Source organism: Eumetopias jubatus, unplaced genomic scaffold, assembly GCF_037043125.1.
Source record: "Eumetopias jubatus isolate StellerSeaLion01/CBP00866 unplaced genomic scaffold, mEumJub1_p1.0 scaffold_9, whole genome shotgun sequence".
Classification (NCBI taxonomy): domain Eukaryota; kingdom Metazoa; phylum Chordata; class Mammalia; order Carnivora; family Otariidae; genus Eumetopias; species Eumetopias jubatus.
In genome coordinates, this window is record NW_028274815.1 from 31,664,942 (window position 1) to 31,678,110 (window position 13,169).

Sequence of the window (13,169 nt, forward strand, 5' to 3'; positions counted from 1 at the left end):
TTTTCTTCAATGCAGATCTGTTGATGTGATCTCTCTGCTCAGGATAAAATCCAAACTCTTCAGAATAGTTGACAAGGCCTTTCATGATTTGGGTCCTACCTATGTATTGAGCTTCATTTTTCACTACTCTGTCACTCATTCCTCATTTTTTTTCATTTAACAAATGAATTTTGACACTGTCGTGCGTGCCGAACAACAAATAATGAACATGACAGACAAAACTGGTTTACTTAGTTGTTTGTTTTTTCTTTCTACAGCCCACACAGACCCCTCCAGCACAAGAAAGTGAGCTTCAAGGGCTCAAAGATCTATCTTACTCAGGGGTAACTAACTGGCTCAGTGGTAGAGTATGTGACTCTTGACCTTGGGGTCTTGAGTTTAAGCCCCATGTGGAGTGTGGAGATTACTTTAAAAAAATCCTGGTTCTACCGCTGATGCACCTAATGTTTCTAAACGTCCAGGTCTCATTTTTAATAACTAACTATATATAACAAAATTCTTATGGGATCAAATCAGTGTATTTCAGAGCCTTTTCTTGATTGCTAAATAGTTAACATTTATGAAATGTACTTTACATATGTTAAGTCATTTAATCCTTAAAACAATCCTAAGAGGTAAATGCTGTTAATATTCTCATCTTACAGTTAGAACAACTAAAGCGCCAAGAGGTTTAAAACGTGCCTAAGTGGCAGGACTGGCATTTGAAGGCAGGCACTCTGGTTCCAGAGTTTATGTTTGGATCCACTGTGACAGTGTTCAGTTTATACACTGTGAATTCCTGGAGGGCAGAAGCCATAGCTTATCCCTACAGCAGATACTTTGGGATTCTGCCTTCAGTTAGTGTAAATTGTATTAAAAACTATTTCTTCCAAATAAACAACTTTAAACATGTTTAAATCCTATTAATAAATGGGCAAAAGATGTCCACAGACAATTCGTAAAAAAATATGTTATAAAAATGGACCTTAAACATATGAGAAAATATTCAGTTTCACTCAGAATAAAATAAACGCAAATTAAAATAACATTGAGACACCATTTCTCATGCATCAGTTTGGCAAAAATTCAAAAGTTTATGATGACACTGTACTGGCAAAGACATGGGCACTCACACATTGCTTTCTCACTGAGAATGCAAAATGGTACAACCCCTATGGAAAGGAACTTGGCATTGTCCAACAAACTTCATCTGCATTTGCACTTTGACCTGCCTATCACACTTCTGGGCATTAACTCTGAAGGTACAACTCCAGTAATACAAAAAAATACATTTGCACAGGTTATTCACTGCAGCATTATTTGTGGTTGCAAAATATCAGAAACAAGATATCCAAGCATAGGTGATCAGTTAAATAAACTATGATAAATACTCATGATGGGGCAATTTGTATCTGAAAAGAGAGAAGAGAAAGATCCCTATGAACTGGTATGGAATAATTCCCAAGAGATATTCTTAAGTGGAAAAAGCAAACTGCAGAATAGTATATGTAGTATGCTACCTTTTGTGTAAGAGGGAGAAATAAGAAAGCATGCATATATCCACTTACTTATCCAAAAAGAAACTCAGAAAGGTTAAACAGAAAACAACAGTTAGTTCCCTCTAAGAGGGGGAGATGGAGGGCATAAGAAGGAATGCAGAATGGAGTGACACTTTTCTGAGTGTTCTGTTTTACATAGTGTTGACTTTTGAAAACATGGTCTACATGATCAAAACATAAAATTAAATCAGCAAGAACAGGAAGGGGTTACTAAAACTGAAAGTAAACCAAATAAATGATTATAACAGTATCAAAATGAATAGCAGAGCCCCACTGAAGAAGGAAAAAAAGAGCCAACTAATCCAAGTAATTTACAAACATAGAATTGGACTATAAATATTTCTCAGTCTTGGTTGGGATAGGGTGAAAACAGCAAACAAATCCTGAACCTTTTCTAGTAGGCTTGTTTTTGTAGAGGTATGGGCAAAGCAATTTTGAATCTATTTTAGATGTATTATAGATCAGCAAATGTATATATATTTATATGATATATATAATATTGATATATATTATATATGATCAATCTATATAAATATATTGACATAATACATATGCCTATATTAGATATGAGTAAATATATAAATATATTTTAGATGAGTAAATGTGTTGATATTGTTGAGAGGTAGGATTCTCAATGGGGAAGAATGGATATACAAATAATGAAAGGGGAAAAGCAAGGTGGATCCTATGGGATGCACTAAATTAGAGTTATTGATATGGACTGAAGATTTATAAAACATGCATACATATATGTGTGTTTGCAAGTGTAAATATGCATGCCTATGCATATGTACAATGTATATATGTATATACATGCATATATTTCCTTTTCCTATCCACGAAAAAGACCTATAAGCAAAGACACCCAGGTTGCAACGATCATACCTAGTGCCCAGTCTTGGCCTCTAATACCATTCCCTACTAAAAGGAAGCAGAAGTGCATGGAGAAACCACTGGTTTCAGAGCTGGAGCAGGGGAGGAGTACAAGATGAGCCATGAGCATCATTTTTGTGTCAGAACAAGGGAAATACTCAAAAAAAAAAAAAAAAAAGACGGGGCATGTCAAAAAGACACATAAGGGGTTCCCACTGGCCTGATTTGAAACGATTTAAGCACTAAAACAATTAAGGACAACAATGAATTATAGAAAATAAGAATCTATGAGTCTATAACAAATGATAGATTAGATAGGTAAATAGGTAGATGATGGGGGGCAATAGATAGATGAACGGAGGACTCTTGTTAACAGTAGAATGCTGCGGGTCGACTGGTAAATGTAGAGACAGCGCTAGAGTGGAAGAGTCACCAATTTGCAATGCAACCATGATAGCAGAGAGTGGGTCAGACAAGAATCATCAATGGATGCTAAATCTAGGGGCAAAGATTTGATGAGGAGTCAAATATTTGCATGTCTTAAAGTTTCTCTTCACATTTGCTTATTAATTGCAAGAGAAAAATAAAAACCAAAATTAGACAACACTTTGAGTAGGTGATTAAAATTAGCATCACCAAGGGTGCTTGACTGGCTCAGTTGGTAGAGCATGTGGCTCTTGATCCCCGGGGTTGTTCAAGTCCCATATCGGGTATAGAGCTTACTTTAAAAAAAAAAAAAAATTAACATCACCAAAGAGGAAGCAGATGGACATCATGTGCCTTTAGAGCTGATGCCCGGAGAGAAAAGTGATATTGTCACTTATGCAGTATGCCAGTCTGCAATGAGCCTCACCATGAGGGAACCTAAGACAAAGCTAAAACAAAAAAAACATTGTATTAAAAAAACAAACAAACAAAAGAGGGGATATATTCTTCAAAAGCATCCGTGTCACGAAAGACAAAGAATGACTGTAAAACTGTTCTAGATTAAAGGAGGCTAAAGAGACATGACAACTAACTAGATCGGATACTGATCTGATCCTAGACTGGATCCTGTACTGGAGGGGGAAATGCTATAAAGGACACTACTGAGTCAATTGGCAAAATGGGAATGTGGATGGTAGATAGAAGTATCACATCAGTATTAAATTTGTAAAAGCATATTCGTATTTATACAAAATACATACAGGAGTATCTTAGAGTAAAGGGCCAGTGTGTATAAAACTTACTCTTAAATGGTTTAGAAACTATTAGAGAAGAAGAAGGCAGAAAAGAAAAAAGCAACAATAAAGCAGATGGGGCAAAATATCAACAATAGTGAGTCTGGATATAGAACATACAGGTGGTCAATGTTTATTCTTATTCTTGAAACCTTTCTGTAATTTTGAAATTATTACCAAAATGGATTGTTTGGGTTTTATAATTGTAAAATATGTAAAATAAAAATTTAAATCGTTCCTTTTAAAGAAAAAACATCATCTCTCTTTGATTGGATCAAACATTGATCAGAACTTACACTTCACGGGGCGCCTGGGTGGCTCAGTCGGTTGAGCATCTGCCTTCAGCTCAGGTCATGATCCCAAGATCCTGGGATCAAGCCCTGCATGGGGCTCCTTGCTCAGCAGGGAGACTACTTTTCCCTCCACCTGCCGCTCTTCCTGTTTGTGCTCTCTCTCTCTCTTTCTGACAAATAAATAAATAAAATCTTTTTTAAAAATTTTAAAGAAACTTACACTTCGTGTATCACTGTGCAATTATTAAAAATAATCGCCACTGACAACTCAACAGTAGGAGGACATTTTTATGTCAAGCTGGAAAAAAAAATTAGATTACAACTATGTAAAGATATGTGTGGACATAGAAAAAACTGGAAGGAGGTATGTTAAAAACTGGTAGGATGATATGGGGATTATATCTATTCTCTATTTTACAAATTTTTAGTAGTCCTACAAAATTGCCCATAATATTTTTAAAAATTACTTTGCAAGTGGCTCATTTGGGCTTCTAACAAATTTCTGTGGTGGAGGATAGAAGAGACCTTAATTTCAGGAGGAAGGATTTAAGTTGGACATTCTAATATCTATGACTTCCTTCCTGGAAGAAATTTTAGAAAATATTGGCACAAGTCAGCAATAATAGAAAAATTTTAAACAGAATAACTAATGACCCGAAGTTTCTCAAAGTCCATTTCTGATATAGAGTTTGTTCCTTTTATATAGAATACTGCTAAAATACCTTGTGATATTCTTCACAGTTTATTCTATATCTCTAGAACAGAAGAAAAACTCTCAGCATATTCTCCAAACACACAGTCTGGATTTCCCAGCTGATTCTGCTTTCATACATAATCACCTATTCTGTATGAAATCGTGCATTCAGATGTTTAGTTGTGAATATGCCATCACTATCCTTTTAGGGGAATTGAAGAACTTTCTTCCCCATTTCCTCTACCCCTCTTAATAATTACTTGCTCCTGGGCACCTGGGTGGCTCAGTTGCTTAAGCGACTGCCTTCAGCTCAGGTCATGATCCTGGAGTCCCTGGATCAGGTCTGGAGCCCGCTTCTCCCTCTGACCCTCCCCTCTCTCATGTGGCCTCTCTCTCTCTCTCTCATTCTCTCTCTTTCAAATGAATGAATAAATAAATCTTTAAAAAAAAATAATTACTTGCTCCCTTTTCCTTTCTTCGCACAGAACCTCTAGAAGTTGCTTGACTTCCCTGAAAAGTCAGAAAGGAAGAATAAAGCTGATTTACAGAAAAGCCACAGACTCAATCCAAATATTTAACCTGAATCAAGAGTTTGTTCCAATTGTCACACAAAACTAAGGGAATAACCATTTCCGTGTTCTTGGCGATATTCTTTGAGTAACTGAGGTTGTCCAAAGGTTCTAATTCCGGTTCTAGGACCTGAACCGCCACCGCAATCCAAAGAATGATAAACCTTTCCCCCATTTCATATTAATGGCAGGATCTTTATCAACTTGTCAGCTGAATCCTCCTTATGTCTGAGAGACATGCAGTTTGAAAGTCCGCTTTGTCAGGACATTGTCTATTTTATTATTGGCCTGAAGAATGTAATATTTAAAAAAGAAGATGAAAAGAAAGGAAAAAGAAAAAAGCTCTAAAAGGATTATTCCACAAAGATTTAAACATTGTCATTTACTCACTAAAAAATTGCCAAGACACATGGAAATAAACAGTTTATACACAGGACAGCATAGACCATTTGCTAAACTGAAGTTCATATAGTCAACCAAAAAGCTACTGAAGTACTAACTGACCTGTAAGTTTACCTGAGAAGTCATTTCACTCTCTACTGGTTAATGTAGGTATTCTTTCAGAAGATTCAAAATATAATGTAATAGAGCCCTTATGGTTTTCCCTCACTTCAATTCTAAGGAATCCAATTCTATCTGTCAGTCTGGTTTCCCATGTCTTTTCCTTCCCTTTCTTTCAACAGACGTCTCTCTTTTTGGTGTTCTGTGCATGTTGCCCCCTTCCTCCATACTCCCTCCAGTCTGTGGTTCCTATACCTGAAACAAGATGGGCCAAATCCTTAGAAAGAAAGAAAGAAAGAAAGAAAGAAAGAAAGAAAGAAAGAAAGAAAGAAAGAAAGAAAGAAAGAAAGAAAGAAAGAAAGAAAGAAAAAAGCCTTCTCGGAGAGAAAAGGCAGTGATTCCTAGAGAAAACCTTCCACTCTCCTATCTCAGGGATTCTTGCTGAGTTTTCCATGAAAGGAAAGTACAAGGTACCAAGAGTATGCGAACTGACTGAGGACGGACCCTACGATCTTTTTAACCTTCATGGAAATGGTCTAAAATGGAAAGAATGGCCTCCCAGTAAGAAGTAGAGATTTGGATATTCACTATGGGAAACTCTTCCCTTGGTTTAGGGGACACCAGATGGATGGGGCAGGGTTAGGGTAGGGGACCTGGTTAACAAATATAAAGTAGTGACTACACTAGAAAAGGTGTTGGATATGGCTGAGGCTAAAATGAGATGATTTATTCTCTGAGAATAAAAAAGTTGTCTGTGTTAGGAGCAAACTGGAGACCTTGTTGCATTTTCAGTGTTGTGTTTTCTAGAAGTATAGTTTAAGCTACCCCATGCTTACAAACTCCTGCTCCTTCATGCGAAGATGTGCGCTTTCTTGTGCAAGAGTCGTTGACAGAAGATGAACGCACCATTTCCCTGAGATCACGTAGAATTCTGCGTACCGGCAGAGGTGCTTCAGGGCCCAGTTGACAAAAAGAAGAACAAGGCTGGAGAACTGGCGTGGGGTCTGGCAGCATCAGGAGCATTGGGAACCAGTGAGCTTGACCCAATTGCTGGCATCCCTTGGTGGACTCTGCAGGCTCGGTGGTAGTTAGTGCCACTGATTAATCCCAGAAGTTGCACGGTGACTGTGGCTGGCAAACTGCTTTGCCACCCAGGGGGCTTTCTTTGAGATTAAACATCCTGAGGGAGAGGCCAGAGAGGAGTTTTTTTTTGCAGGAAAAGAGAGAAACCAGAGTAGATGTGAACAAGAATAGAGATTCTGGGTTACTGAATGGCAGGGAGACCTTACTTATATCCAAAGCTGATGAGCCAGAGTGGTTTCGTTATATTCTCTAAGGGAGATCAAACCCAAAACATCAAGGTTCCTTGAGGCTGGTACTTGCAGGGGCCTGGACATGAGTGCATGCTTCTCCAGCACAACCATGTTTGTCTCGTCCTGAGAATTGTTGGCATCTAGAAAAGCAGTTGCTCTATATGGAACACTGTGGACAGATGAGTTTCCCCCTGGGCTTGCTGCTTAATCGTAGGTGTCTATTTTTCTCTAGAGCAAGAGGGAAATGACGACCCTTCCAACCCACATTGAACCTGAGAGAGAACGACTTGAACTGGAATACGTTAGCATCAGTGTGGCTTAGTGAAAAAGAACGCCAACTTTGGAGTTCAGACCCCAGCTCTGCGGCTTGGTGTTGTAACCTTGAGGAAGTTAATTCACCTCTCTGACCCTCAGTTTCCTCTGCTGTAACATAAAGGTCTCTTCCTAGCGTGTTCGTCATGATGATTATGGATAATGTAGATCAAGTATTTAGCCCAGTGGCTGGCACATGGTACTAAGTGATAGCCATCATGATTATTGCTCCACTGAAGTAGCTCCTTTGAATCCAGGAATAGACTGAAAAGCAAAAATATAATTAATAATAATATCTATTCATAATTTCATTTAATCTACAAAATACCTCAATGAGACAAGTATTATTGGCATCATCAGCCTTTGACAGAAGAAACCCGGGTTTTAAAAGGTCACATAATTTGTTCAAAGCCACATGACGAGTAAGTTGAAGAGCTGAAGGTTTAAATGCAGCTCTGTTTGCTTCCAGAGCCTGTGTTCTTAACCATGTATCTCCAGATTACACACTGGTCTTAAGGCTAGGCACTGAAAACTCTGTCATCATAAGCCATTTCTATAGACCACTAAGTAGCTAGAAGCAGCTTCTGGATGTCCAGGAGACTGTTTCAGGTAGCTGGAGTAGAGGTAGACACCCCTCAAAGTCCAGGACAAGGGTGCCCATGAGCATTCTGACAAGCACTCTCCTAAATGCAACAAGAGCATCTACTTGAGTGACTGACTTTTATAGAATTCATAGGTGTCTTGCTGTCACTAAAGTAAGTCAGCAGTAGGAGCAACAAAAATCCAAATCTGTGAACTGGACTTGCTTGAGACTACTTGGAAAAGTAGACAGAGCCCAGTTTTTAAGTGAAGATCAGCGTACAAAAGGAAAGAACACTGTCCGGAACTCTTTAGGAATGATTATCATATTCTACCACATTTTTTCAAAAATAGTAACAAGGAAGTGGATGTAGCCATCACGACACAGAAAATGGGCTTGTGGCTTGAAAGAAACACTACTGTGTGCTTTCTGTTCCTTTGAGAACAGGGCAGACAATGATATCGTCTCTAAGGAGCCTGTCCGGGTACACCTAATATCCTCCCCATCACTCCCAGATTTCAGGAATGCCTTTGAAGTCAGTGCGAAATCCAGGCATCTCAGAAGGATTGCATATTTTAGCTGCTTTTAAGATGAGGACAATATCTACAGCGACCTATTACAATCAACATATTTTATTTGTAACTGGAAAGCAGCCAGATCTTTTCTAACTCACACCCAAGCTTAATTCCAAGCTCCCAAATCTGACTGGCTAGTTGGCAGGCAGAACACTCCACCTTGACAATGCCCTTAGAATTGATTGTCCTTGTTGTAACCTATTTAATCCTTCTAGAGTAGTTTCATCGTTATATTTTGACAGTTAGATCTGCACCTTACCTCAAACACCTCCCCAAGCCCCACGCCACTTCTCCCCTCCCTCATATTCTCAGGGTCTGTCTTCAAGTACAAGTGCTCAGAAAGTGAACTCCCTCTTTCTATTTCCCATAACCGTTCTTTGCTCGAGCTGAGATGTCAGCAGGTAATGCCACCACCATCTGATCCGCCCAGCAAATATTCTTTCAAGCTTGTCCTGATCACCCTCCCAGAAGGTGAGCTATCATAAAACATAATGAAATGATTGTTGTTGTAAGGCATTATGTTTGGGGGCAATTTGTTATACAGCAATAGATAACCAGAATGCCTACGTATGGTATGATACCAACGCACAAAAATATCTATGTGCCAAAACAATAAACAAGTACGTAGCAACAATAAACACTGAATTCAGGATGGTGGTAATCACTCCAGTAAAGTCACTTGTTTGCCTCTACTGTAGAACAGTGGATCTTAATTTTTTGTTGTTGTCATCTTGTTTTATTTAACAGTGATATGAATGTTAAATGGCACTCACTTGCAGGACATGTTCCCACAGGCGTGCCCAAATATCCACTGTGGTCATTGTAAATTAGACTGTTGGTAATGCAGCACCCATCAGGAGCAGATCCAGGATTTGTGGGGCCTAAAGCATCCACAAATTTGGGGAACCTCTTTCAGAAAAAAAAAAATTCTGAACCAAAATTAGATGCAAAAGTAAATACTTATTTAGAATGAGAAATCACAAATTTTATAAAGCTAACACATACCACAAACATACAGAAAAATAATGTTTTTATTAATTCACTTTATGACATACCTTTCTTTTTTTTTTAAGATTTTATTTATTTATTTGACACAGAGAGACATAGCGAGAGAGGGAACACAAGCAGGGGGAGCGGGAGAGGGAGAAGCAGGCTTCCCGCAGAGCAGGGAGCCCCCTGCGGGGCTCGATCCCAGGACGCTGGGATCATGACCTGAGCCAAAGGCAGACGCTTAACGACTGAGCCACCCAGGTGCCCCTATGACATATCTTTCTAAAACTATTTTTCTGAAGTTTTGGCTGTTCAGTCTTCGATTGGCTCTTCACAGTATACCAATCTGGGGATATCATTTTCTGAAAAGAAAATGGAAAGACAAATTAGTTTTTCTTCTAGCATAGTTAATAAAGTTCTTATTTATTGAGTTTTTAAAGGTCTCTGTCAGCTTTTAACATTTTCTTATTGATGTCATGTGAATTTTGAGGATTACTGTCAAATTTGGGGAGATCCCTAGCAGGTCTTTTGGGCAGGAGTGTCAGATTTCAGGGCATATCAAGTTATCTTTTCAGTGACTGATCTCAAATACTCTGACTTGAAATGCATGCAGCATTTATAATTGCATATGCTGCATTTTGCAGTAGATTCTTTTTTTTTAAGATTTTATTTATTTATTTGACAGAGAGAGACACAGCGAGAGAGGGAATACAAGCAGTGGGAGTGGGAGAGGGAGAAGCAGGCTTCCCGCCGAGCAGGGAGCCCTATGCGGGCCTCAATCCCAGGACCTGGAATCATGACCTGAGGGGAAGGCAGACGCCCAACGACTGAGCCACCCAGGCGCCCCTGCAGTAGATTCTTGACGGGAGAGAACTTCTGTTTCTTTCCTTTTTTTTCTTTTTGGTGGGGGAGTGGCAGAGGGAGAGAGAATCTCAAGCAGGCTCCATGCCCAGTGCGGAGCCCAATGCGGGGCTCCAGCTCACAACCCTGAGGTCATGACCTGAGCAGAAACCAAGAGTCAGACGCCCAACCGACTAAGCTAGCCAGGTGCCCCAAGAGAAATTCCATTTCTAATCATTACTGATGGGGTCAAAATCTTCTTTTTGCAATTGTACCCATCTAGTGATTGGAAGGATTTCCCCTGGACTACATTTTTTCCATACTTCCCAAACATTATTTTCCTTCGACTCTCCTACTGTTGGAGCTTTTTTTTTTTTTTTAACATATCACCTTTGAGTCTAAGAACAAGGACCAGAGAGACAAAGGGTACTATGTTCCGGTTTGCTCCTTTAGGGCCTGAATTCAGGAAACTGAAGTTTAAGAGACTGAAGGGATTACAGGAAGCCACGGAGGTTTTGGCCCCTCCCCTGTTTGGAACTTGGGGAGGGAACAGCTGCAGAGTGGCTTGCTTCTTTAAGAAATACTGCTGTAGATTAAAAATAGTGGTGCATGGGGGTTAGGTGGCTATGGGCCTTGGTTATCCCTCTGAGCTTCCCTTGGCTGAGACCTGGTTGTCGCCATATATTCCGTGAAGGACTGGGAAGGCAGCTGAGTTGGGAACCAGAGGGCATGCCTGTGAGTACAGTGTTCAGCCTAAACCAGGAATCAGATGAAGGTTGTAGGTGCAACTCAGACAGGTATGTCACACCAAGGTGACCTGAATCAGCAAAAAAGAGCACTGGGTCCTGGACGCACCAAGAACAAAGTCCAGGCAGGTCAACTCCAATGGCAGAGTCAAGTGCAAGATGCCCCCGGGACCAGACTAGCCAAATGGACTCACAGCAGAGCCCAGCAACACCCCACACAAGAGCACTAGGACACAGACATGTATCCCAGGCCCCCTGCCCTTGCCAGATGGCCACCTGAGTAAGCTTTCCACTCTGTCTGCCACCCTGTTCCTTTAGCTATTGTTCTAGGAGGGAGTAGAAACAATGGAACCTAAGATACCAGAGTCAGATTTTCAAATCACAGGGGAAGATCCCTGGAATCCTCCACCAAGACTTATTAACAATATCTATCAGGTTCTTATATATGTCTGGTAATTCATGTTGCCATAATAATATATTTATATCACTTTTTTTCAGTTAAGCTTCACAATATCTCTAAAACAGAGGTACTACTACTATACCCATTTTACACTAAGAAGCCTGAAGCCAAGAGAAATTAAACTTTTAATTTGCCCAAAGCTACCCAGTTTATAAGATAGTGGAGCAGGGCTTTGAACTCACAGGTAGAATTCGGGAGTGCACACTTGGAACTGCTGAGTTCTGCTTACCTGTAGCAGCTTGAGGACTCTAGGTGTATAATACTAAAAGCTCCTTGGGGTTGGCCTGACTATCCCCCACCATGAGTCCCTTCCTTGTCACTGCGTGACATCAGTGGCAGATCTCAGAAGATAAAGTGATTGCTGCTCCAGTATATGTAGTGTGGTTCGCTTCTCAAATGCTTCAGGGGAGAGTCACCTGTTGCTGGAGAAGCGCCGCGTCAGCCATTACTACACTAGGCCACCCTCGCAGAGACCAAGTATGCTCTGATCTCATACCCATGCTCATGCCCATGTTCTCTGCTCCCTCCCAGAAGCCTCTGGAGCATCTTAAAGGTATGCTCACTCCCAGCACAACATATTTTGATCCATGGAAATTCATCCTTAGAAGTAATCACACTTGCTACAGATAATCCAGAAACTGGAGAACTGTGGGCTCCAGATTGCAATTCTGAGTCTGTGACAGGATCGCTTGAAAATGTATTTATCCATCATGCACCACATTTCCATAAAACGGAAGGGGGTGCAACATACTACTATCACTTCTAGGCTGGTTGGTTGGCTTCCTCTTGCGCAAGTATTCATGCTCAATTGTACTTCTCTGCCCAGCTGCGCCATCTCCTCCAGCACCCCTCCCATCAGCATCTACTTTCCTCCGAGTTTTTGAGGACAAAGCCATCTCCTTGCTGGTGCTGGCAGTGCCCATGGAGAGAGCTAGGATCCGTGCCAAGCATGCAGACTGCTGATGCTCCTGGAGCCTCTGGTCCAGTGGGCACCGCAGCTGAGAAGATCCCATACAGAGGTGGTGAGATCAACCTCCGACCAGCCCTGCCATGCTTTGTTCCAAGCAGTTCTGCTCGTACCTGAAGATTCTCAAAGATGTTGCAGTTTCTTCCTCTCACCTCTTGCTGGGAATGCCTCAAAGTCTCATGAAGTCATTTCCTCTGTTTCTGGTCTCTCCTCTCTAACCAATGGTCTGCAGCACCTTCTAGATGTTGTGCCTCTGCTCTGCCACTCACTTCTCAGGCCCAACTCCTCACTAATCTTACTTGTCCTCCCTGCAAGGGCAGTGGATATTTGACCAACCCAGCACAAAACAATGCACATTGGTGATAAAAATGGGTGCAAAGCCAAAAGGGACTTGAAGGAAAAATATTGTCTTCACTAGCTGTATTTTGGCCTCACTCAGGAAGACAAAATTGCCCTATAACAGTTGTTAAAAAATACTTAGGAATTTCAGCATGGGTTAAATATTTTCCTCCTGTTCTTATTTTAAGTATGTAAAACCAAAAATGTGCATATCCATCTGGAAAACAGCATTTTTATATTTTAGTCATGGGTATATTTAAATCTGAAGGTCAAGACCAGCAACACCCTACATTCCAAATTGGAACTCTGTCCTCACATACATTCATGTTTTCTTTTTTTTTTTAAGACTTTATTTATTT